General features: G+C 45.7%; 1 protein-coding gene across 4 annotated transcripts in view; it reads right to left on the bottom strand.

Moving 5' to 3' along the window:
- The window catches only part of ESRRG (estrogen related receptor gamma), a 1,000,720-nt gene that overhangs the window by 820,721 nt on the left and 155,853 nt on the right, over positions 1 to 24,146 (bottom strand). For all 4 annotated transcript variants that reach the window (XM_073553352.1, XM_073553347.1, XM_073553348.1 and 1 more), the window contains exon 3: positions 4,241 to 4,287. The gene's annotated coding sequence lies outside the window, so the exon portion shown is untranslated. The remainder of the gene's footprint in view (positions 1 to 4,240; positions 4,288 to 24,146) is intronic.

Genomic DNA, 24,146 nt, shown 5'->3' with positions numbered 1-24,146 from the left:
GTAATCGCAGCAAAAGGTGGCACAACAAAGTATTAAGTTAAAGGGGCCGAATAATATTGCACGCCCCATTTTCCAGTTTCTGAATTTCCACTAAAATTTAAAATAACCAATAAATTTCGTTCAACTTCACAATTGTGTCCCACTTGTTGTTGATTCCTCACCAAAAATTTACATTTGGTATCTTTATGTTTGAAGCATGATATGTGGGAAAAGGTTGAAAAGTTCCAGGGGGCCGAATAATTTTGCAAGGCACTGTATTTTGTTATTCGTATTTTAAAGCATCCCCTACTTTGTGCCCACTTTTAATTACTAATGGACAACCCCTTCAAAGGGAAACTAGTAGCATGGTTGTCTAGGTTTAATAAATTGACACCTGTTTTGTAATAATCTAATGTATCAGAGCTGAGAAATCAAGCTTTGAAGCCATAGGCAAAAGAACCTGAAAGTGCATTGGGGGGCATGTTTTAACATTCAAAGTGCATGGACACACCCACTGCACTTCAAGGCCATACAATACAATGATTTTTTTTTTTAAAGAATTTTAATCTCTCTTTCATGCGTCAAGCTTTCATCTCTGCTATTGCCTATCAGATGCCAGTTTATGTCAGGGAATAGAAAGCTAACAAATGATCATTTTGTGGCCAGAATAGAAAAATATGATTAATGAGAAATGGAAGATTTTTTTTTTTGCAATTCAGTGTTCACATTGGACAATGGCAGGGAATATTTTGTACATGATAATCCTCCTTTGCAAAAATGCCCTATAGCACAGAGAATCGTCTAAGGGTCAGATAAGAGTTATGTAGATTTTAGCCCTAGGACCCAACTACCCTGGAGATTTGCTTAACCCTCTGGCCCCCACAAAAAGTCACCTGCGCCGCTATCTTTTATATCTCTTGATTGGTTCCTGCCAAAGTACTTCTGGCCGTGAGATCCCGAATGACTGCTGTGATTATTAAAAGTAATTCTTAGCAGGTAATTGTAGACGCAGTTAAGATAATTTCCAGTCCGTGCCGGGTTCTTGGCTAGTTGTTTGCTAAGGGCCGTTTCCTGCTTAACATTACAGATGAATTTGGGTTCTAACATTGAAAATAGCTGAAGTGGAATTACAATATTAAAGTTGTACATTAAACACTGCAGGCATGCAATCACAATGATTACTAAGATGGCATCTAATCTTTTCATAATTATTGCAGAGCATGACTGCAAAATCAATGACTGCAAACTCAGAGCTGGTCATTATCCAGACAAGGCAGAAGACCAGAATTCGGATTTCACTGCCTCGTCTTTATAGCTCTAAAACAAATGTGTCATTTCTGTTCAGACGCTTTGTGCTGGGTAACAAACAACAAAAATAATAATCGGGCAGCGAGACAATTAGATGTACAACCCTCGTGGAACTTTCCTAAAGCGTTCTCATCCTACTCACATAATCTAGTTGAGTGATAGCGGCAGATACTTAACCCACTTGGAGCTAAGAAGAAGAACAACACTTCATACACTCGAAGAATGCTAGAGTACCAATTGACGGAAAAAAGTGGGCAGGGCAACCACAAACTGATGACTTTATTAAACTCTAACTATTAAAAATGCACAGAAGTCTCTCTAATGGAGGGCCAATGCACCCAACGTTCGAGCAAAAGTCTTGTCTAAACTTCCAGACTGTTGGATCTTGGCATGGAGAATGAGATCGCACAACACTCCGCTGCCCTCTCACAGTGAAAATGCAAACTGTTACATGTGATTGTGAGATCTCGTACTTTGGTCTAAACCTGCTGAGTCCTTTACTAAGTACTTACCGATCTTTAACCAATCTATTGATGTTACTGATCTATAAAAACTTATTAAAGGATGCGACTGGTTTAGATCAAACCTTATATTGTGAAAGCATGGAAGATAACTAACTTTCCTGGTGTGGAGGGGCCGCAGAGAATTTTTTATGCCACTCTGCATGCCAAAGTCAAGTTGGTTCTTTTGGCCTTTTTTAAGGATATTATTTATGCATTTTTGACCTTCCTATTTAGTAAAATTAACAGTTGCCCACTGTTTTCTTAAATAAAAAGGGCAGCCCTTGACTAGTGATTAGAATCCTTTAAAATCAGAGACTTAGAACCAAAATCAGAGGAATAGATCCTGTCAAAAAGGCATGTAAGAGTAGACAGTGGTTTCCTAATGTATACAGTGCATAATAAATAAGCAATACTTCTCCTTTCTTGAAGCTCTTCTTTCTCCAAGCCCTCTCCAAGCTCCAAAAAGACACATGATACAATAAAAATAACCAAAAAAGTAAAAAATTTCCAAAAGACAAACTCATCAAGAAGACCACCCCAAGATACATAATACGGTAAAATGTTCTCCATAAGACCACCTTCTTGAGAAGGCCACCCCAAAATCCCCAATACAGTGAAGACTATGACAAAGATTCTTTGAGAAAACTACTTTATCTAGAAGATCTTTCCTGCTACAGATACTCAGTCAGATGCATCATATTAACATGGGCTATTTCTAGGGAAAGAACCATTCCACTTGATGTCCATTTCCAATGCAATTTTAAGAGGTTTCGTTTGGAAAAACAGATAAAAAGGCCAACCATTTCCACCACCACCTTTCCTTGATGTTTAGTATTTTTTAACATTATAATAGCTCCCATCATGTAATTCAAATGGCAGCTCATCCTAGTTACGTGTCAGGACGGGCTGCAGTCTGAAGAAACAGATCTCCTGATACCTGTGTCTCAAATTACAGAAGAGCTGTATCATAAGCACACATACCAGTGATCTGTTGTAGTTGTGACAGGAGAAGATATAAATCTTCTCCTAGGCTGTCTGTACACAAATATTTTTTTCTGTAACCTTCAGCCTCTCATGCGCAGTCAGCTGAGAAGATTTATTTATTCTTCTCTCACAGCCCTTCTATAGCTGCTCTGAAATGTTAACTTATGATACAACTCCTCTGTCAGTTGACACACAGGTCTCAGGAGCTGTGTTTCTTTAGACTGCAGCCCATTCTTACACATAGCTAGGATGAGTTTCCATTTGAAATACATGATGAGAGCTATTTTATTACATATTTAGAGAACCCCTTTAAAGTAACAGGGAAATAAAACATCCAATAGGAGTCAAGCTTTTACAGGAGACCTCAAATGACTTAAGGATATATTGACCAACATTTTAGGATTCTTGGATTTAGTACAGGTACATACATGTACACTAGGGTGACCGCAAAAAATCGATGTCGGAATTTTGTCCGTCTGGACCCCACAAAACGATTCCCCTTTCCAGATATTGAGATAGCCAAAATTTGAGCTCGATCAAACGACGTTAACCCGTGCCGCTCGTCGCTCAAAGTTTGAAAAAATCCAAATTGAGGTATTTTAAGATTTAGGTATTTTGCATAGTCTGTTAGACTATAAAGAATGTGACAACAACATTGCAGAAATAGCCCTGACCAAATTTTCGAACCATTTGTGGTATTTGAATGCAGAGTTGGTGGGATTATCGTTTTTTGATCCCACCATTACAGACAATGAAAAGTTGTTAATGGCTAATAAATTGCTCAGTAGCACAGATGAACCATCAGAGCATGCTAGGGTTGTAAATCCAAAAGTTAGGAAAGAAAAATTAAAAGAGGTAGGAAGTAACCGACTTTAACGACCTTCTGACAAAAGATGAAGAACAAAAGCAATATGTCCTGCAAGTTGTAAGCAAATGCCGAGCATTATATTCTGACGTTTCAAAAACTACTTTAACAAAAGCTCTAGAATAGATAAGATAACTATGTAAAATTATCAACTCATGTAGGTTAGCGTGCTCTGATGGTTCATCTGTGCTACTGAGCAATTTATTAGCCATTAACAACTTTTCATTGTCTGTAATGGTGGGATCAAAAAACGATAATCCCACCAACTCTGCATTCAAATACCACAAATGGTTCGAAAATTTGGTCAGGGCTATTTTTGCAATGTTGTTGTCACATTCTTTATAGTCTAACAGACTATGCAAAATACCTAAATCTTAAAATACCTCAATTTGGATTTTTTCAAACTTTGAGCGACGAGCGGCACGGGTTAACGTCGTTTGATCGAGCTCAAATTTTGGCTCTCTCAATATCTGGAAAGGGGAATCGTTTTGTGGGGTCCAGACGAACAAGATTCTGACATTTTTTCCCCCCCATATGAGATCCGGTCACCCTAATGTACACACAGCCTGCATCAAGACAGATGAGTTCTTCTTTATCTTACCTCTTAATTTAACGTATCCCAATAGGAGTGGCCCAAGATGAACAGCTCTGAAAAGAAAAAAATAATAATTTTGTGATAATCTGTTAGAAAATGTTTATTGAATATGAATCTATACGTGGCCAGCAAGACATAAGTAGAAAGGACGTCTTTGAAATGTGCTGTAGAAAGATGTTATCAATACCATGGATGGCAAGAAGAACAAACAAATCAATTTTGGAACAACTCAAGCCAGACACGTCACTCAAAGCAAGGATCAACAAGCAACGACTTGCCTACTTTGGACCAAGAGAGCAATCACTTCGAGAAGGACATCATGGTTGGAAAAACAGACGGAACAGGGCGAAGAGAAAGACCAGCAACCCGATGGCTTGATATTAACAAGATAACAGCTGAGAAGACCCTGATGGACCTATCTAGGCAGCACAAAATTGATCTTTCTTCCGATAGTTCATCCATCAAATCGACTTGGCTCGAGATCAAGCCGAACGCTGTTAAATAAAGTAAATAAATAGTGGTTGTAATGTGAATTACAGCCTAACCAGGGTGGTGACAAAGAATTAAATATTGTGGTAATCAAATTTAAGGTAAAACATTTTTTAACTTCAGTAAATAGATTTTATGATCTCCAAAGTGATAAAAAATGTCCATAAGCAAAAAAGTAATGCAAAGCTATAGTCAAAAGATTAACCTTTTAGGATGTGATCAAACTTTTTTAGATGTGCGGGAAAATTTAAAGTAAGGTATTGCAACACCACAAAATGCTTTTGAAAATACCTTTTACATCAATTACACCAAGTCAGTGTTAAAATTGGTAATAGATTCCGGTTGAAAACATACTTCAAAATTGAAAACATAGGAACCTCTAATTTACTTGAGATATAAACATAATTTCAACAGGTCCAAACTGGCCATCTGGCAATTTTGTCAAATGCCAGAAGGGCCTGTCTGGTCATGAGCCGCCTTGTCTGCTACATTGTTAACAGAATTGGTGTCCTCAAGATGCCCATACTGTTAACAGTTGTGATGGAGCACAAAGTCGCTGGCTCCCTCACTTTCCCCAGTAGGCTGTGGGTGTCCCTTCTGTCTGCAGCCTGCTGGAGGCCAGCACCAAGCATGGGACGTCAGCAGAGGTGCAATGACATCACTGCATCGCATCGCCAGTATCCACTGAGAAATCGGATAGAAGAGGAGACTGATGTTGCAGAGGATGAGGAGTATGGATTAGGTGAGTATAGGGATTGTTTTATTTTCGGGGGTCTGTGGGGTACCATCCCACTATATCGTTCACTGTGAGTTGGACAATCATAATTAGAGATGGGCAAACCCGAACAGTAAAGTTCAGCGTCCCTACTGAACACCTACTGTCCGGGCAAGGACACCGAGCATGGACTTCACCAGGAAGTCCGTGTTACTGTTCGGTTTCGGGTGCCCAAACATTGAGTGTTTGTCAAGACAGCGCAGCAAACAACATTTCTGATCATCGGTGAAATCTTCACTGCCAGTCAGAGAGCCGCAGTTCCCACGCTGTCAAAAGACAGCCTGAGCCAGCAGCTGTGATAAAGTTAACGTCGGGTAACTGGTGTCAGCTGCCTTCTGCCACTAATAATAGTGAGAGCAGGACTATAACTTTAGGATTAGTAATGGATAGGTGTCTATATTAGAATGCCTGGGGGCTTGATGTCACCGGACAATACAAAGGTGACATCAACCCCACAAATATGAACCCCACTTGCCACCGCTACAAGGTAAGTTGGAAGAGCAGGGAAAAGCGCCAGAATTGGCGCATCTAATAGATGTGCTTTTTTTGGGCAGCTGCAAGCTGCTATTTTTAGGCTGGGGGGATCAATATCCATGGCCCCTTAACAGCCTGGGAATACCAGCCCACAGCTGCCTGCTATAGCAAGGCTGGTTGTCCAAAAATGGGGGGACCTCATGCCAATTTAAATAATTAAAAAATGTGGCATGGGGACTCCTCCATTCTTGATAACCAACCTTGCTGAAGCTGACAGCTGAGAGTTGCTGTGAGTTTTCCTGTCTGGTTATCAAAAATGTGGGGGAACCCACGCCGTTTTTTTTTTATTATTATTTATTTACAGTGCAGGAGCCAGCTAATGAATACTCCCAAAACTTTATACCTCCGATCGCAGCTGCGGGCTCACGCTGTCTTTTGACAGCATGGGAACTGCAGCTCTCTGTCTGGCAGTGATGACACCGGACCGGACCTGAACATCCAGGTGTCCGCCCATCTCTACTTACAAGCTCTTTCCAGCTGAGCTTGGAAGCAGTGCCCTGAGGCTGGTTGGTAAAGCTGTAGCTCTTAATCCTGGTCAGCTTCAGCCCTACTTCACTTTCAATGCTGCCCAGGCAAGTCAAATATAGCAACGTCGGAGTGCTCAAACCAAGACACCACTGTGATAATACAGCTGGTCTCAATTGTCAGTGGATCAGGTAACAAGGAAGTCAGGAGGCTGGGGAGTGGTTTGCTCCAGAACAGAGACCACGGCACAAACCCTTTATAGAGTTAAAGAGGTTGTCCACTACTTTAACATTGATGGCCTATCTTTTTCCTATCCAATGTCTGCTCGGTGGGGGTGCATCACTCAGCACCCGCCGATCAGCTGTTACCAGTGTCAGTGACTGCTGGACTCGCTTAGTTACAGAGCAGCACAGCTCTGCCAACTATACAGTGGCAGCGGTGGAGTACTGCACATTCGTTCCCTATTCAAATCAATAGGGGGTGAATATGTATTTCCCTGCCGCGGCCACTGTTCCTATTCTGCTCCATAACTGAGCAGTTCTGCAGACGACACCAAGAACAGGTGATTGTGCTGAGTTTTGCACCCCTACCCATCAGACTGATGACCTATCCATATGCCATCATTGCTAAAGTAGTGAACAACCTTTGTAATATAGTATATTTTCTAATGATGATTTATGCTGTCCATGCAAATTTGAAAAGTTATCATGTCCATACTTTCGAAAAGTTTTTTTATACTTTTTCTTTATAGCACTAAGCCAGTTATTAGGTTTCCCCCTAGTCATACAGCTTTTATCAGTATTAATGGGCCCTGCTGCTAATCTCTAACAGTCTCCAATCTTCGCACTATTGATCCTCATCATTTTTATTTTGACTGTTTTTCTTCTCAAGACATAAAAAATTATGATTACAAATCTTGGCAGCCGTGATGTCTGCTCTGTTTAAGCCTGATATTTTAATCTTATGGCATTGCCTTTTCACCTTTTCGTGTATGACTAGCAATTACCACACTGACCTCCTTGGTTAACCCTATTGTGGGGCTGGTTTCCATAAAAAAACTATCCTGTCGGCCGACCAAATGATTCCAAAATGTATCATATTTTTAATTATTTATTAATTGGGGAAATATATACAGTATGTTATGGAAATGTAGCCTGAGAATGAACTCTTGTTTTTTTTTATAGTCCCTTGGTCATTGATGGAGTTATCTGTCTTAAACATATATATGACGATGAATATATGACAGTGTTACATTTGGGTAAGGAGATACACTGCTGGTCTGTGCTTCACAGAACGTGACACATGGATGTATGAATGCAGCCTAAAGCCTCAATCAGAAGTGTATATAACACAGTCCGTATATGGACAGTGTTGCACGGACTGACTGTCGGTCTCTTGACCTGAAAATGACAGTCTCATATATGAGGGTGTTAAGTTTGGGTACGAAGACCCACTGCTGGTCTGTGCTTCACAGACCGTGACACTTGGATGTATGAATGCAGCCTAAAGCCTCAACCAGATGAATATGTAACACGATCTGTGTATGGACAGTGTTGCGCAGACTGACTCATGACAGTCTCATATATGAGGGTATTGAGTTTGGGTAAGGAGACTCACTGCTGGTCCATGCTTCACAGACCGTGACACACGGATGAAGTGTCAGACTGGGTTGGAAAAGACCTACCGGTAGAGTTGAGCGAAACGGGTCGAAAAATTTCAAAAGTCGCCGACTTTTGGTAAAGTCGAGCTCGTGGCCGACCTGACCCTAGGGTCGGTTTTCGTTTCATGAAACCCGACCCTAGGGTCAGGTCGGCCACGAGCTCGACGACTTTAGCGCCAAAGTCGCGTTTCAAAAGTTTGTTTTCCGCCCTTTTTCAGCCAATCAGGATCCACGGACACTGTGGGCAACGTGATGACATAGGCAGGGGTCACCACCATCTTTGAGAAGGGCATGCAAGTGATTGGCTTGCTTTGGGGGGCGTCACAGGGGGTATAAAAGGGCGTGCACGCCGACCGCCATGTTACTCATGCTGATCTCAGAATAGGGAGAGCTGCTGCTGCTGCTGATTCTGCAGGGAGAGCGTTAGGCAGGGAAGAAGACACCAAAAACTGCTTCTGCTGCTAGCGATTTTGCCTGTACAACACACCAGTCACTGTGTGTGCAGTGCAAGTGGAGGCTATATTTTGCTGGATCAGCTGTGTTGGTTGTTAGGCTGCCTTATAAGGCTTCCTGATAGCTGCATTGCTGTTTTCCCACTGCTCTGCAAACTTTTTTTAAAAGCAATCCAAATTTTTTTTTTGTCCTGGTGAGGTACTGAGCGTGCATTTTTTCACACCATACAGCGGTGTACGCTCCTTACACAGTACCGTGTAACGGCTGTTATCACGGCCACAGTGAAGCTGTGTGTGACTCTGCAAGGATAAGTCGAGGACATGTTCCATTCTTACAGACCTCCACCTTCTAGTTTTGTCTGGTTTTCAAGCAGTTAAGTATATTTGCTGTTTGATCACATTCAAAACTATAGAGAGACAGCGTGTGTCAGTCCGTATACTTAAAAAACACGGAGCTTGACAATTTTACGGACACCGGACAGCGGTGTACGTGCACGCTCCTCTCTCAGTACCGTGTAACGGCTGTTATCACGGCCACAGTGAAACTATCTGTGTGTGACTCTGTAAGGATAAGTCGAGGACTTGTTCCGTTCTTACAGACCTACACTCTAGGGAGATTCCTATTCTGCCCAATTCTATATACACCTTGTAGTTTGTCATACACTAGCCAATTTCTGCCTGTGACAAAGCGGTGTGATATTCACTGGGCCTCACACAATCCAACAGTGTCCACAAGTGTGTTCAGAAATTCTACATCTCCCCTGTCCTATAGTGACATTTTTCACACCTACGACATTGAGCCTGTGACATAGCGGTGTGATATTCACTGGGCCTCACACAATACAACAGTGTCCACAAGTGTGTTCAGAAATTCTACATCTCCCCTGTCCTATAGTGACATTTTTCACACCTGCAACATTGAGACTGTGACATAGCGGTGTGATATTCACTGGGCCTCACACAATCCAACAGTGTCCACAAGTGTGTTCAGAAATTCTACATCTCCCCTGTCCTATAGTGACATTTTTCACACCTGCGACATTGAGCCTGTGACATAGCGGTGTGATATTCACTGGGCCTCACACAATCCAACAGTGTCCACAAGTGTGTTCAGAAATTCTACATCTCCCCTGTCCTATAGTGACATTTTTCACACCTGCGACATTGAGCCTGTGACATAGCGGTGTGATATTCACTGGGCCTCACACAATCCAACAGTGTCCACAAGTGTGTTCAGAAATTCTACATGTCCCCCTGTCCTATAGTGACATTTTTCACACCTGCGACATTGAGCCTGTGACATAGCGGTGTGATATTCACTGGGCCTCACACAATACAACAGTGTCCACAAGTGTGTTCAGAAATTCTACATCTCCCCTGTCCTATAGTGACATTTTTCGCACCTGCGACATTGAGCCTGTGACATAGCGGTGTGATATTCACTGGGCCTCACACAATCCAACAGTGTCCACAAGTGTGTTCAGAAATTCTACATCTCCCCTGTCCTATAGTGACATTTTTCACACCTACGACATTGAGCCTGTGAAATAGCAGTGTGATATTCACTGGGCCTCACACAATCCAACAGTGTCCACAAGTGTGTTCAGAAATTCTACATCTCCCCTGTCCTATAGTGACATTTTTCACACCTGCGACATTGAGCTTGTGACATAGCGGTGTGATATTCACTGGGCCTCACACAATCCAACAGTGTCCACAAGTGTGTTCAGAAATTCTACATGTCCCCTGTCCTATAGTGACATTTTTCACACCTGCAACATTGAGCCTGTGACATAGCGGTGTGATATTCACTGGGCCTCACACAATACAACAGTGTCCACAAGTGTGTTCAGAAATTCTACATCTCCCCTGTCCTATAGTGACATTTTTCGCACCTGCGACATTGAGCCTGTGACATAGCAGTGTGATATTCACTGGGCCTCACACAATCCAACAGTGTCCACAAGTGTGTTCAGAAATTCTACATCTCCCCTGTCCTATATACACCTTGTACCTTGTTTTACATTACTATATAGTTTGTGGGATTTTGTGTACATTTTTACCAAAAATGAGGAAGGCTGGTGGAAGAGGCCGTGGAATTGGGCGGGGGTTACCAGCTGGTAATGATGGTGTTGGTGGTGGATCTGATGGTAGTGGCAAAAGCAAAATAGGACCGAATGCAGGAGGTGTTGAGCCTGCGTCATCGTCTGGCTCCACAAGGCCTCGAAGGCTTAGTTTTCTAGGAGTTGGCAAACCGCTTTTAAAGCCAGAGCTTCAGGAAAAAGTTTTGGCTTACATTACTGACTCAGCCTCCAGCTCTATCGCCTCTTCTTCTGAAGTTGTAAAAAATAAAAGCACTGAGTCGTCATTGGATGCTCATGTTCATGAACCACACCTTTCCTTGTGTCCTTCACCCCAACCAAGATTGAAGGATGACGCAGGCCATACAACTGATTACTCCATGGAGCTGTTTTCACATACCATGCCTGGGTTATCAAGTGAAATGGTGAATTACTCAGGCCAAGATGAATCTGACATGGAGTGCACTGATGCATAGCCACTGATAGATGATTCTGCTGGTACACTCACTCAGAGCACTACATTGTCCTCGCAGTGTAATGAGCCAGATTCTGACCCTGATGAGACTCAGGTGCCCCTTCCCGCATACTATACCACCATACACGGTGACACAGAGGAAGGTGCACATGACATTGAAGAGGAGGTGATGGATGACCCAGTTGTTGACCCAGATTGGCATCCATTGGGGGAAGAGGGTGCTGCTTCCAATAGCTCAGATGAGGAGGAGGAGCATCCACAGCAGACATCGACATCGCAACAGCTGTTATCTGGCAGGCCCGGAGCACTCCAAAGACAGGTTCCAAAAATCAAAAGAGTTGCTGGACAGCTTGTCCAGACGGTCAAAATAGCACAGCGTGCTAGGCCGCAAAATGTCTTCCAAAGTAGGAAGAGTGCAGTGTGGCACTTTTTTGAACAAAATCCTCATGATCTGGCCAAGGTTATCTGTAAGAAGTGCGCAAAGACCTTTAGCCGAGGTAAAAATCTGAAAAATTTGAATATCATTTGCATGCTTAGACATTTAACCAGCATGCACTTGCAAGCATGGACACAACACCAAACCTCAAGTACCACATGTGCAACTGATCACAAAGAAGGTAGTCAGCAACGCTACATTGTTTCCCCCACTGTAAGCCCACCGGTTAGCACAGCAGCAAATGTTGAGGTGTCGTTGCAAGGCCAAAGCAGTCGGGGAATCCCACTGTTATATCAACGAAAGACTGAATCTAGGCCATCAGAAAGAACACCAACTCCATCATCATCATCAACCCTCTCTCAGTCCGCCCTGTCCACCGCTACTTCCACCATATGCAGCTCTCAAGTCCAGCTCACCCTCCCAGAGACTATGAGTAGGTCAAGAAAGTACTCAGTCTCTCATCCGCGTACACTGGGTTTGAACGCCCACATTGCCAAACTAATCTCGTTAGAGATGATGCCCTATCGGTTGGTGGAAAGCGCAGCTTTCCGCGAACTCATGGCCTATGCAGTACCACGCTATGACCTACCCAGTCGCCACTTCTTCTCTCACAAAGCCATCCCAGCCCTCCACCATCATGTGAAAGACCGCATTGTCCATGCACTCAAGCAGTCAGTGAGTGGAAAGGTGCACCTCACAACAGATGCATGGTCCAGTCGGCATGGCCAGGGCCGTTACGTGTCCATCACTGCGCACTGGGTTAATGTGGTGGATGCAGGGTCCACAGGGGAGAGCGGTGGTGGGACAGTGCTGCCTAGCCCACGGTATAGGAAACAGTTGGCTGTAGGCGTTCGACCCTCCTCCTCCTCCTCCTCCAGAAGCGAAAGCTCGTCCACAGAGCGCAGTCGTACGAGCACTCCATCTGCAGCTGCCACTGTTGCACACGAGGTGTCCCCCTATCGAGCAGCTAGTAGAAAGCGTCAGCAGACTGTGTTGCAGATGATGTGTTTGGGCGACAGACACACCGCGGAGGTGCTGGCCGAGTACTTTCAGCGACAAACTGAGTCATGGCTGGGCAGTATATATCTTGAGGCAGGCAAGGTAGTTAGTGATAACGGCCATAATTTTGTGGCAGCCATAGCCCTTTCAAAACTCAGCCACATACCTTGCTTGGCTCACATACCTTGCTTGGTGCAGTGCTTCTTCAACAATTATCCGGAGTTAACAGCCCTGCTCCAGAAGGTGCGAAGACTGTGCACGCACATCCGCTGGTCGCCTGTACACTCCATTCGTATGCAGAAGCTGCAGCGATTGCTCCACCTTCCCAACCACCGCCTCATTATCAACATTGCAACAAGGTGGAACTCCACTCTGCACATGGTTGAGCGGCTGTGCGAACAGAGGCAGGCCATAATGCATTTGTGGGAGGATACACGGCCAGGCACTTTGAGAGCAGACATGGAGTTGACAGGTGTGCAGTGGTCGAAGCTGAAAGACCTCTATAAAGTCCTTCAGTGTTTTGAGGAATGCACACGGCTGGTAAGCGCAGACGACGCCATCCTAAGCATGAGCATCCCACTTATGCATCTGCTCATGCAAACTTTGACGCACCTTAAGGAGCAGGCGTCTGCAGCCAATGTTGACGAGGAGGAAGAGGAGGAGGGAATCCTTGATGACATTCAGCCATTGTCTGCTCAGGCACCTCTCCTGGACGAGGTGGAGGAAGAAGAGGAGGAGGATGATGATGGGGATGATTACTTAGGGGAGGAGGATGCATTTCGTGGGGCAAGTGAAAATGTTGGCGTGGCAAGGTCTGGTACAGGGTTTGTGCGTGACTGGAGGGATGTGGATTTGCCAGAAAGTGCTCCTCCAACCAGCACTCGCAGTGCATCATTGACACCGGGAACATTGGCCCACATGTCAGATTATGCCTTGCAGATCCTAAAAAGGGACCCCCGCATTGCCAAAATGATGAACGATGACGACTACTGGTTGGCCAGCATCCTGGATCCACGCTATAAAGGCAAATTACAAAACATCATGCCACAGGAGAACCTTGACCTAATACTGGCTAATAAACAAGCAACTCTGGTAAACCGGTTGGTTGAGGCATTCCCAGCACACAGCAGCGGTGATGGTTCTCACACGAGCCGTACGGGCCGGGGGCAGCTTGGCAGAGGTGTTCGTGGTGCACACAGCAGAAGTGGCGTTGGAGACAGGGGTTTCATGACAATGTTGTGGACTGATTTTTCAAGTACCACTCACACAACTGGTAATACTGCATCGATGGAAAGTGACAGGAGACAGCAGTTGTCAACTATGGTTACAAACTACTTTTCCTCCCATATCGATGTTCTCCCACACAGGTCATTCCCCTTTGACTATTGGGCCGCTAAACTGGACACCTGGCCTGAATTGGCACAATATGCCTTACAGGAGCTCGCTTGCCCAGCTGCAAGTGTGCTATCGGAAAGAGTCTTCAGTGCAGCTGGATCAATCCTGACAGAAAAAAGGACCCGTCTGTCAACCCAAAATGTGGATGATCTAACCTTCATTAAAATGAACCATGCATGGGTTTCCAAGGATTTTGTCCCACCTTCCCTTGATGACACATAGGTTGCCAGAAAAATGGCTTGCTTTGGTCCTCCTCCTATTCCGCGAACTTGACCTATTTCGCCTTTTGCAGCAGCTGAATGTCCCACATCAACATATGCCACTTTGTAAACCGCCCTAACTGGGCTGCCCCCCCCCATGGCCGGGGTCACCACCTAGCGCACGAAAGCGTGCGAGTGCCGTTGCCCTGGACAGGTGGGTAGGCCGACTCTTGGGCGCAGGCACTGGCATAGGGTCCCTCATAGTGCAATCAAGTGTCTCTGACGGTGGTGGTGCACACCCGCCTTCAGACACACCGCCGTACTATGAGGGGCCCAGTGCCAGTACCGACGCCCACGAGTGTGCCCCCCTTGCTTGGGCAGGGCCCCAGCATTTGCAATGTTTACCTCTCCCTGCTCCTCTGCTGTGTAGTCTGGGCTGTCAAATCCTTCACTGGGAGTGCCACTACAAATTGATTGAACTGAAAGATGATGGTTAAGATGTAGCTATGCCCTGTCCTGCTGGCCGGGCTCTAGCTCCAGATGATCAATGGCTTCCATTTCTTATGGACGTCGACTCACAATGACATGCAGTGGTGGTTTATCATCAGCTTTCACAGTTTTCCTACTCACAAACGTGTGACATTCCGGCGCACATTTTAAAATGTGCCCTCTCATGCCAATCAAATAGAATTGCCTACGGCCTGTGGCTTCTGTCTTTTGCACTCCAAAGTTACGTGACAGATCATGATAGCCAGTGAGCACCATGTTTACATCGCTCCCTGTGATAAAAATTTGATTGAGATGAGTAACAGTGATGGAATCAACGGAAGTGCGATACAGCAAGACTTTATTCACAAAAAAATGTTTTCACTGTCTCAACACACAAATTAATTGAGGGTCAGCATCGCCTATCAGAATTGTGACGGAAGTTTTTCCCTTGAATAGTAATTCCTAGATTTCTGCAATCACTAGCCTTTATGTCAGTAATTGTATGCGTCTCATTTCCTATTGCGGAGAGGCTGGACTGTATTACTGAGACAGAAATATATATGAAGATTTAAAAATAACACCAAAAGTATATAGTTGTGTACGCCTCAAATGCATTTCCTTTTTTCCACTTTTTAGATTGCTGTGTAATCCATACTGAGAACACGGAGATTTTACATGTTTAAACTATGCTATATATACCTGCTATCCAGTGATAAAGTACCCTTTCTCAACTTTTTACAATCTGGTCAAATCCATACTGGGCCTGAGAACATCTGAGTCTGCCTCCTGATCTGTAGACATATATTTTTAATGTGTAAACTAGGCTACATATATACGTGTTATCCGGTGAAACTGTACCCTTTATCAACTTTCTACAATGTTGCTGAATCCATACTGGGCCTGAGAACGGCTGCCGAGCTGTTAAGCAAGCTACAGCACCTGTGGTTTGGACACGTAATTTTTTCAGGAATGACGGTTAGGCCTAACTCCGGAATTGCGGTTGACCTGAACTTACTGGGAAATCATCGTTCGCGGGGAATAATCTGAATCCCAGATCCCCATCACTAACGGAGTTCAGCAGGTTATCTGCACCTGTAAGCGACAAAAGCTGGTCCTTTCAGTGTAGCGTGCATGCAGCCCTGGACATGTACGGGAATGCTAGACCTGTTATAGCTCGATCTCACGTGCCAGAGCCTCGCTTATCCCTCTAGTAAGCTTGACGCATACTGCGGGGGCATGCCGGAGTCTCGGTTGTTAACGGAATAAAGCTGAGAAATCGCTAGCACAACTACAAACACACATACCACACCACAAACAGAATCGACAAAGCTTTCAAAGTGTGCATCTTTTCTTTAGGTGGCATGGTTGTGGTTTCCCGGGTGGAGTCCAATTAAGCCACAGGCTCCACTCCTGGTGGTGCCCTTTTGGACATTCCTTTAAGGTTCAGCTTTGCAATCATACTGCCCCTGGAAACCAAAAACTTTGCCTTCATGGACGCTGTTTGGAGGTTCGTGGGAATAACGCCGCCCGATCAGCAGTCGGCATATGGGTCGCCCTCCCAGTGCTGTGGGGTACTTGGTACCGAGCCGGTGTCAGTGGGATGTGTCACAGCAGCGGTGACCCGGACGGTGGCCCTGGGCACCCATGTAAATGGCGTGGTAAAATGGTAAAGAGTTTATAGAGATAGTTTGACGCCACCTGTGGTGTTCGGCAACATAGATGTTAGGCCAACGCTGCATGCAGATCCTCTGGGACTGATGGTGTTGTGCAGCAAAGATGGTGAAGCTCCCCACAGGTGGAGCTGGAGTCCCAGGGAAGTGTAGATGTAGTGATGGGGGAAAGGCACAGGTGGTGTAGGTGCTCGTACCCAGATGTAGCGGTGCTGGAATAACTGTAGGACACCAGAGCGTGCAGTTCAAAAGCTTTACTCACAGTCTGCAGGTTACACAGATGCCTGCCTCCGTGCTGTGTCCTCCGGGTCAGGACCTCAGCCAACCTCCGGGACCAAAATGGAAAGCTCCCTTCCAACACTCCGCCAACATGTACCTTCCTGAACGTCTACTTTCTAGCGCTTGTGGGGGAAGCACTCACAGGACCGTGGTTCACTGAAGCGCCTCCTGTCTAACAGATGTTCCTCAGACTTTACTTGTATGGCAGACAGCTGTGGCCTTTTCCTTCTGGCTCCCACACGTCGATGCTGGGGCCTCCGAGCCTTAGTTGGGTACAGAGCATTTATAGCTGCTACTTCCCCTGGTTTCTGCTGCAGGAACGTCAGTGTCCCTACAAACTCGAAGACCAGAATCGGGACCATACGCTCCAGCTAGGAGTGAGCCTTAACTCTGCTCATCCTTCAGCTCCCCTTCTCATGTCCACACACTTCCCCTTCCCTGCACAGAGTGCCCTAACTTACCTCCTCCCGACCACAGAGAGCAGCGCCTCAGCAGTCAGGTTCAGAGGTCTCCCTGCTAGCCTGGAGTGGGAAATGTGTTGTGTGTTGGTTTCACTGCTAGAGAGATCCTTCGTTGCTCCCAAGCTTGACAACACACTCCTAGGAGGAAGGTAATGCCACAGTGGCGACCGTACTCTTGTGGACGCCACAAGTGCACTGAGGCCCAGCCACTGCTGGATGATGCTGCTGGTACATTGACCCAGACCACTACATTCCCCTCGCACTCTACACAGCCAGAATCTGACCCAGAGGAAACTCAGGTTCCCCTTCCCACATACTATACCACCTTACACGGTGACAAAGAGGAAGGTGCAGATGAAAGTGCAGGTTCCTTGAGCAGGTGGGGGGGCATACTCATGGGCGATGGCACTGGCACAGGGCACCGCATAGTACGCAAAAGCGTCTCTGCCGGTGGGAGGGCCAAAACAGCCAAGTGCAGTGAGATGGAAGATGGGGACGACAAGGAGTTCAGAGTAGTGCAGGGATTCCCTAGCAAGGAGACTTATGTAATTGTTTTCAATGTTGGGACAGCAATTTTTGGGGAGCACTATACTCTGGTGAATGATATATGGGGCCCACCATACACTGGAGCATTCCAAAGGTGGACATCAGACACTGGTGCAGCATTTACAGGGCCCATTATACACTAGAGCAGTAGAAATGGGGCCCATTATATATGGAGCATTATTTGGGCCCATAAGACAGTGGAGATTCATTCATTGGGACCAACATATACTATAGCATTATGTGGAGCTCATCATATACGGTTTGAAACATTATATGGGATCAATGATTCCATATGGAGAAATATATGGGCCTCATTACTCTATATAGTGCACTAAGCGCTGGCCATAATACTGTATGGAGTTATATACTGTCCGTTTTTGGAGGTATTGGAGAATTTAAAATGGATATCAGTCATGAGATGTAAGAAGTGAAGTATTTTTCATTGTACTATACCGCTATTTCTCTGCCATATTGGAGCATCATGAGTTGTGGTATGTGTTAAATTGGCGCTCTTTGGCCCTGGGCCCATGAAAACCTGGAGCCAGCCCTACCCCCCACAACTGTAGCCAAATAACCCCCATTTTTCAGTGCGTAACTTGTATTATGAAGTAAATTAAGGTTGACAAGCTTAAGTAATAAGAATTGATGCTTTTGGCATTCAAATGGGCACTGTAGGTGTGTTTCCTGTCCTCCTCTCACTGCCGACTTTAATTCCCCATTGACTTACATTGGGTTTCGTGTTTCAGCTTGTTTAATGAATGATTACTGTAGATGTGTTAGGAGTCGGATTTCTGCGTTTACTCAGCAGGGATCCAGATCCTCACATTCTGCACTCTCCTCCTATTTTTCCACTGCAGAGGAGATTGCAGAGGAGATTGCCTTGCAGCAAATCTCTCCTGAGGCTAAGTCCTTCTGTCCTCTTACTGGGCATGCTCATGGGACGATCTCCCATTGGAGATCAGGAGTCATGTGCTCAGGTCCCGCTCCAGTTCTCATTGGTCCATCTCAGAGATCTGGAAGCGTGCAGAAGGTCCCGGCTGCTATAAAAGGCGCGCATGGCTGTTCCGCCATGCGCTAGTATACACTATACTTGCTATGTGTGAATGGTGACGGATGTATGAGTCTGGTGACTGACTCATTTGAAACCCCTTCCCTCTGATATTACGCATGGTGATAGGGAATTAGTTCAGTAGTCAGGGCCAGTCAGTGGCAAACCTTAAGCCACTGTGCACACCGCACCACTACGCTAGCGTCCGACATCGCGCTTGCTATCTGGCTTCAATCAGCCTCAATCAGACATGAATGTAGCACTGTTCGTGCATGAATTGTGATGCACAGACTGGGCGCAGGTCTCTTGACCTGAATTTATCATATACAGTATATCATATACTCCAATAAGGTCAGGTGACCCGCGGTCAGTCCGTGCATCACGGTCCATACACAGACGTCTGAATGATGCTTAAGACTTAGTTAAGTCAATGCTGTACAATGGACATTTTTCTATTACTGGTACATCCAGCACAGCCATATTAAAGACATTTTTGCCAAGTGAACCCACTCAGCTGAAAGCAAGGAAGAGGCACATTAGTAAAGTGGATTCTTGCTTTAGGAATGAAAATTAGCCACTGGTTATAAGGATGAAACAAATGAAGCTGATTTAATGCAGCGCACAGTGCCTTTATCCTAAGTTTGAGCAATTTTTCAAATCAGTGCCACAGGGCATGTAGAGACTTTTAGTTCCTGATGAAATTGCAAATGCAGCAGCACAATAAAACAGTTCAGAATTGTATCTGAAATGCTAAACACCAGCGCTATACATGACAATGTTTAGCTGAATTTAGTCATTGACCTTTAGAAGTGTTTTGTGTTAACCAATTTGACATTTTTGTTAAAAGAAACACATCTGCTGCGTTACATGAAAACATAGCTAAAAAGGCAAGCAAGCTTATTTATCAAATCTAATGCTGCAAGTAAAAAAAAGGGCTGTGAGCCCGCCGTATGAAAGGAGGTAATTAACTATGCTTCTTATTAGAAATGAACAAATGGTTTGAAATTTGAATTCATCAGGTTTGGTAAAAAAAAAAATCAATTTGAGTTAAATTGATTTGCTACAAATCGCAAGCAGTTTCTTTTTTAGGGTATGTGCACACGCTGTGGATTCTGCTGCGGATCCACTGCGGATTGGCCTCTGCGGATCCGCAGCAGTTCCGCAGACATAGTACAGTACCATGTTAGTTAATGGTATTTCAAATCTGCTGTGCACATGCTGCGGATTTTTCCCTGCGGAAAATCTGCGGTTTGAAATCGGCAGCATGTCAATTCTTTCTGCGGATTCCGCTGCAGCTTGACATCTACTCCATTGTCCAGGTGTCAAACCCCAGGGGAAAACCGCTGGCAAATCCGCAGGATCCGCACAGAAAAATCCCCAGGTGAATCCGCAGCGTGTACACATAGCCTTAAAGATCTATGCAAAGATTATCCTTTTTTTCGGAATAATTTAATTTTTTTTTACCATGCGCAATGCAGGTGTCAGGGACCTGACAGCGCTGGTGTACAGCCTCTGTTAAGCAGGGACTCACCCGCACCGTAGGGACCCCTGGGGACAAGAACAGCCGGACAATAAAGATGCACGGGACCTGAATGTAGAAGATTAGAAAGCCGGCACAGGACCTACGGTCATGTGAACGGTCATGTGACTGCAAGGGGGCGGGGCTTAGCATTTTGCTTCCAGAGGAGGAAGAAAACTCAGAGTCGGGCAAAGCAGAGGTCAGGCACAATACAGGCAATCGAGGTACAGGAGGGATAAACAGACGGGAGGTCAGACAAAGCCAAAGGTCATACATAAGATATCAATACAGTACCAGGGATGAGGCAGAACGGACAGTCAGGGCCAAGCAGAGATCAAAAACCAAACGGACATAGAAGGTACCAAGCAGAATCCAAAGCAATATCTAGAAAACATACCGAGTCATACACAGATTATCAAGCAACCAGAACACAGCAAAAACACACTCAGGGGTCACCACACAATGCCAAGGGCGAAAGTATAACTGACGGGGAATGGGAGCTTCCTGAGGCTATAAGAAGCCTCCCCAGAACCAATGAGAGGCCACCCTAATAGGTCCCAGGTGTGCAGGTGAGAGTCTGCACTGCGATCAGAACATTAACCCCAGAAGTGCCGGCCACCCAGCACTGGTATCATGACAGTACCCCCCTCTCAACGGGGGGCCTCTGGACCCCCAGGCTTGCCCGGGTACCTAGCATGGAAAGCCTGAACCAGACGATCCGCATGCATCAACCGGGCCGGCACCCAGGACCTGTCCTCCGGCCCATACCCCTTCCAATGAACTAGGTACTGTACTAACCGCCGTACCAACCTAGAATCTACAATGTGACCAATCTCATATTCCACATGTCCCTCAACTGAAACCAGAGGAGCAGCGGACTCGGATTCTCCCTGGACTGCTTCAAACGGTTTCAGTAGAGATCTATGGAAGACGTTAGGGATCTTAAAAGAGGGTGGAAGGCACAGCCTGTACGCTACTGGGTTGATTTTTTCCACAATCTTGTATGGGCCAATGAATTTGGGGCCCAACTTGGCTGACTGAACCTTTAACTTAATGTTTCGCGTGGAGAGCCAAACTTTCTCTCCTACCTGAAACATGGGACCAGGTGTTCGTTTCCTGTCCGCAAAAAACTTATACCTGCCTTGAGACCTAGATATACGCCGCTGGACTTCTGCCCATGTATCTTTTAACCGCTGAACAGAGTACTCAGCCCCGGGGCATCCCGAATCCAGACGAGAAAACTCACCAAAATGAGGACTGAACCCATAGTTGATGAAGAAAGGGGACATACCAGTGGATTCACTCACCCGACTATTGAAGGCGAATTCAGCCAATGGCAGTATATCACACCAGTCATTCTGTCTAGCAGAAGTCAGACATCTGAGGATCTGTTCCAGAGACTGATTAGTGCGTTCCGTCTGACCATTACTCTCAGGATGGTATGCAGACGAAAAGGACAGAGCTATCCCTAATTTTTTACAGAAAGCACACAAAAACTTAGCCACAAACTGCACACCACGATCAGACACCACATTCAGGGGTACCCCATGCAAGCGGACCACATGCTGCACAAACAATCTGGATAAGATCTCAGCAGAAGGTAATGCGGACAGGGGTACAAAATGAGCCTGCTTAGAAAATCTGTCCACCACTACCCATACCACCATATTACCCCTGGAGGAGGGAAGATTGGTAATAAAATCCATGGACAGATGGGTCCACGGTCTTTCGGGAACTTCCAAGGGCATCAGCTCCCCCGCCGGCCGGCTATGGGAGCTTTTAGAACGAGCGCAGACCCCACAACCAGAAATGAATTTCTTTATATCAGAACCCAGAGTAGGCCACCAGAAGATCCTAGCCACCGCCAGTCGCGTGGCTGATATACCAGGGTGAGCACACAACTTGGATTCGTGGAACTCTTGCAAGAGTTTAAGGCGAAGTTGTTCTGGGACAAACAACTTGCCCCCTGGTTTGGCTGCAGGAGCCAGCGACTGGGCCCCCTCAATTTCCCGCTCTAATTCAGCCGAGATCCCTGCTAACACCACCCCAGGGTGCAGAATGGAGGACGGTGGCTCAGGGACAGACACAGGGTGAAAACTACGAGATAAGGCGTCAGCCTTGACATTCTTTGACCCTGGACGGAATGTAATAGTAAACTGGAAACAAGAAAAAAAAAGTGACCAATGGGCCTGTCTAGGCGTTAATCTTTTAGCAGACTCAATGTAAGACAAATTTTTGTGATCAGTGATCAGAGTAACCGGGTGACTTGCCCCCTCCAAAAAGTGCCTCCATTCCTCAAACGCCAACTTAACCGCAAGAAGCTCTCTATTGCCTACATCATAATTTCTTTCAGCAGCAGAGAACTTCTTGGAAAAGAAGGCACATGGCCTGAGTTTGGTTATAGTGGCAGGCCCTTGAGACAACACCGCCCCCACCCCGACCTCGGAGGCGTCCACCTCCACCACAAATGGCTTGGAAGGATCTGGCTGTATCAAGACAGGAGCAGACATAAAACATTTTTTCAGCGTCGCAAAGGCCTCTTTTGCGAGTGAGGACCAATTTCTCACATCCGCACCTTTGCATGTTAGATCCGTGAGAGGTTTGACCACTTGCGAAAACCCCCGGATAAATTTGCGGCAATAATTGGCGAACCCCAAGAAGCGCTGAAAACCCTTAAGCTCTCGGGGTTGCACCCAATCCGCAATGGCCTGCACCTTCTTGGGGTCCATGCGAAAACCCTCCCCGGATACAATTAACCCCAAAAAAGACAATTCTTGCACACAGAATACACATTTCTCCAATTTGGCATACAGATGATTTTCTATCAGTCTTTGGAGAACAGTTCGTACATGTTCCAAATGAGAATGCTTGTCGGTGGAGTATATCAAAATATCATCTAAATAGATAACAACAAAACGACCAATGAGATCCGAGAATACCATGTTGATGAAATTCTGAAATATGGCGGGGGGCGTTGGTAAGACCAAACGGCATGGCTAAATTTTCAAATAGTCCCTCGGTCGTGAGGAATGCGGTTTTCCATTCATCCCCATCTCGGACCCTTATCAAATTATATGCCTCTCGAAGATCCAACGGAAGGGGGTACGTATTCCGTACAGTAATCTGATTAAGCTCCCGGAAGTCGAGACAGGGACGTAACCCGCCATCTTTTTTATTTACAAAAAAGAAATCTGCCGCCACAGGTGAGACTGAAGGACGTATGTGTCCTTTGCACAGACTTTCAGCAATCTACTCCTTCATAGCCAAGCGCTCAGGACCGGACAAATTAAACAGACGGGCTTTAGGTAATTTAGCCCCCGGGACCAGCTGAATAGCGCAGTCAAAGGGTCTATGTGGCGGTAACGTCTCGGCCTCGCTTTCGGAGAATACATCTTCGAAGTCCTTCAGGCATTCCGGAATACCTTCCAGCTCGAGAGATGATACAGACACAGATTTAACAGGTTCAACAAGCAGTGCGGATTTATCACATAACTCAAAATCATTAAACCCCCATTGAACAATCTCCCCCGTTTTCCAGTTAATAACTGGGTTATGGCGTTGTAACCAGGGCATGCCCAACACCAACCCTGCAGGTAGATTGTCCAGCACAAAACAACTTAGGTATTCCACATGAGTAGCGCCCACTCTGAGCGAAAACAAGTCAGACATAAAGCGAATTCCCTCCTTAGTGAGGGGAGAGGAGTCAATGGCCATCACCTTGATCGGAACCTTGAGCCTAACCGTCCCTATCTTGCAGTGTGTGACCAATTGGGAGTCAATGAGAATAATCGATGACCCGCAGTCCACGAAGGCTGTAGAGGAAAAAGAACTACCGTCCACAAACAGTTCCACAGGCAGTAACACTTTAGTAAATGAGGAAAAGGGTACCTGAGGGTCTGACCAGTCTCCCCGTTGACTACCCAGACCTAGTCGTTTCCC

This window comes from Dendrobates tinctorius, unplaced genomic scaffold, assembly GCF_039654945.1.
Source record: "Dendrobates tinctorius isolate UK_male_01 unplaced genomic scaffold, ASM3965494v1 ptg000201l, whole genome shotgun sequence".
In the NCBI taxonomy this organism is placed as follows: Eukaryota; Metazoa; Chordata; class Amphibia; order Anura; family Dendrobatidae; genus Dendrobates; species Dendrobates tinctorius.
The sequence above is the reverse complement of the archived record's forward strand: the minus strand, read 5'-3'. Positions and strand labels throughout refer to the sequence as shown.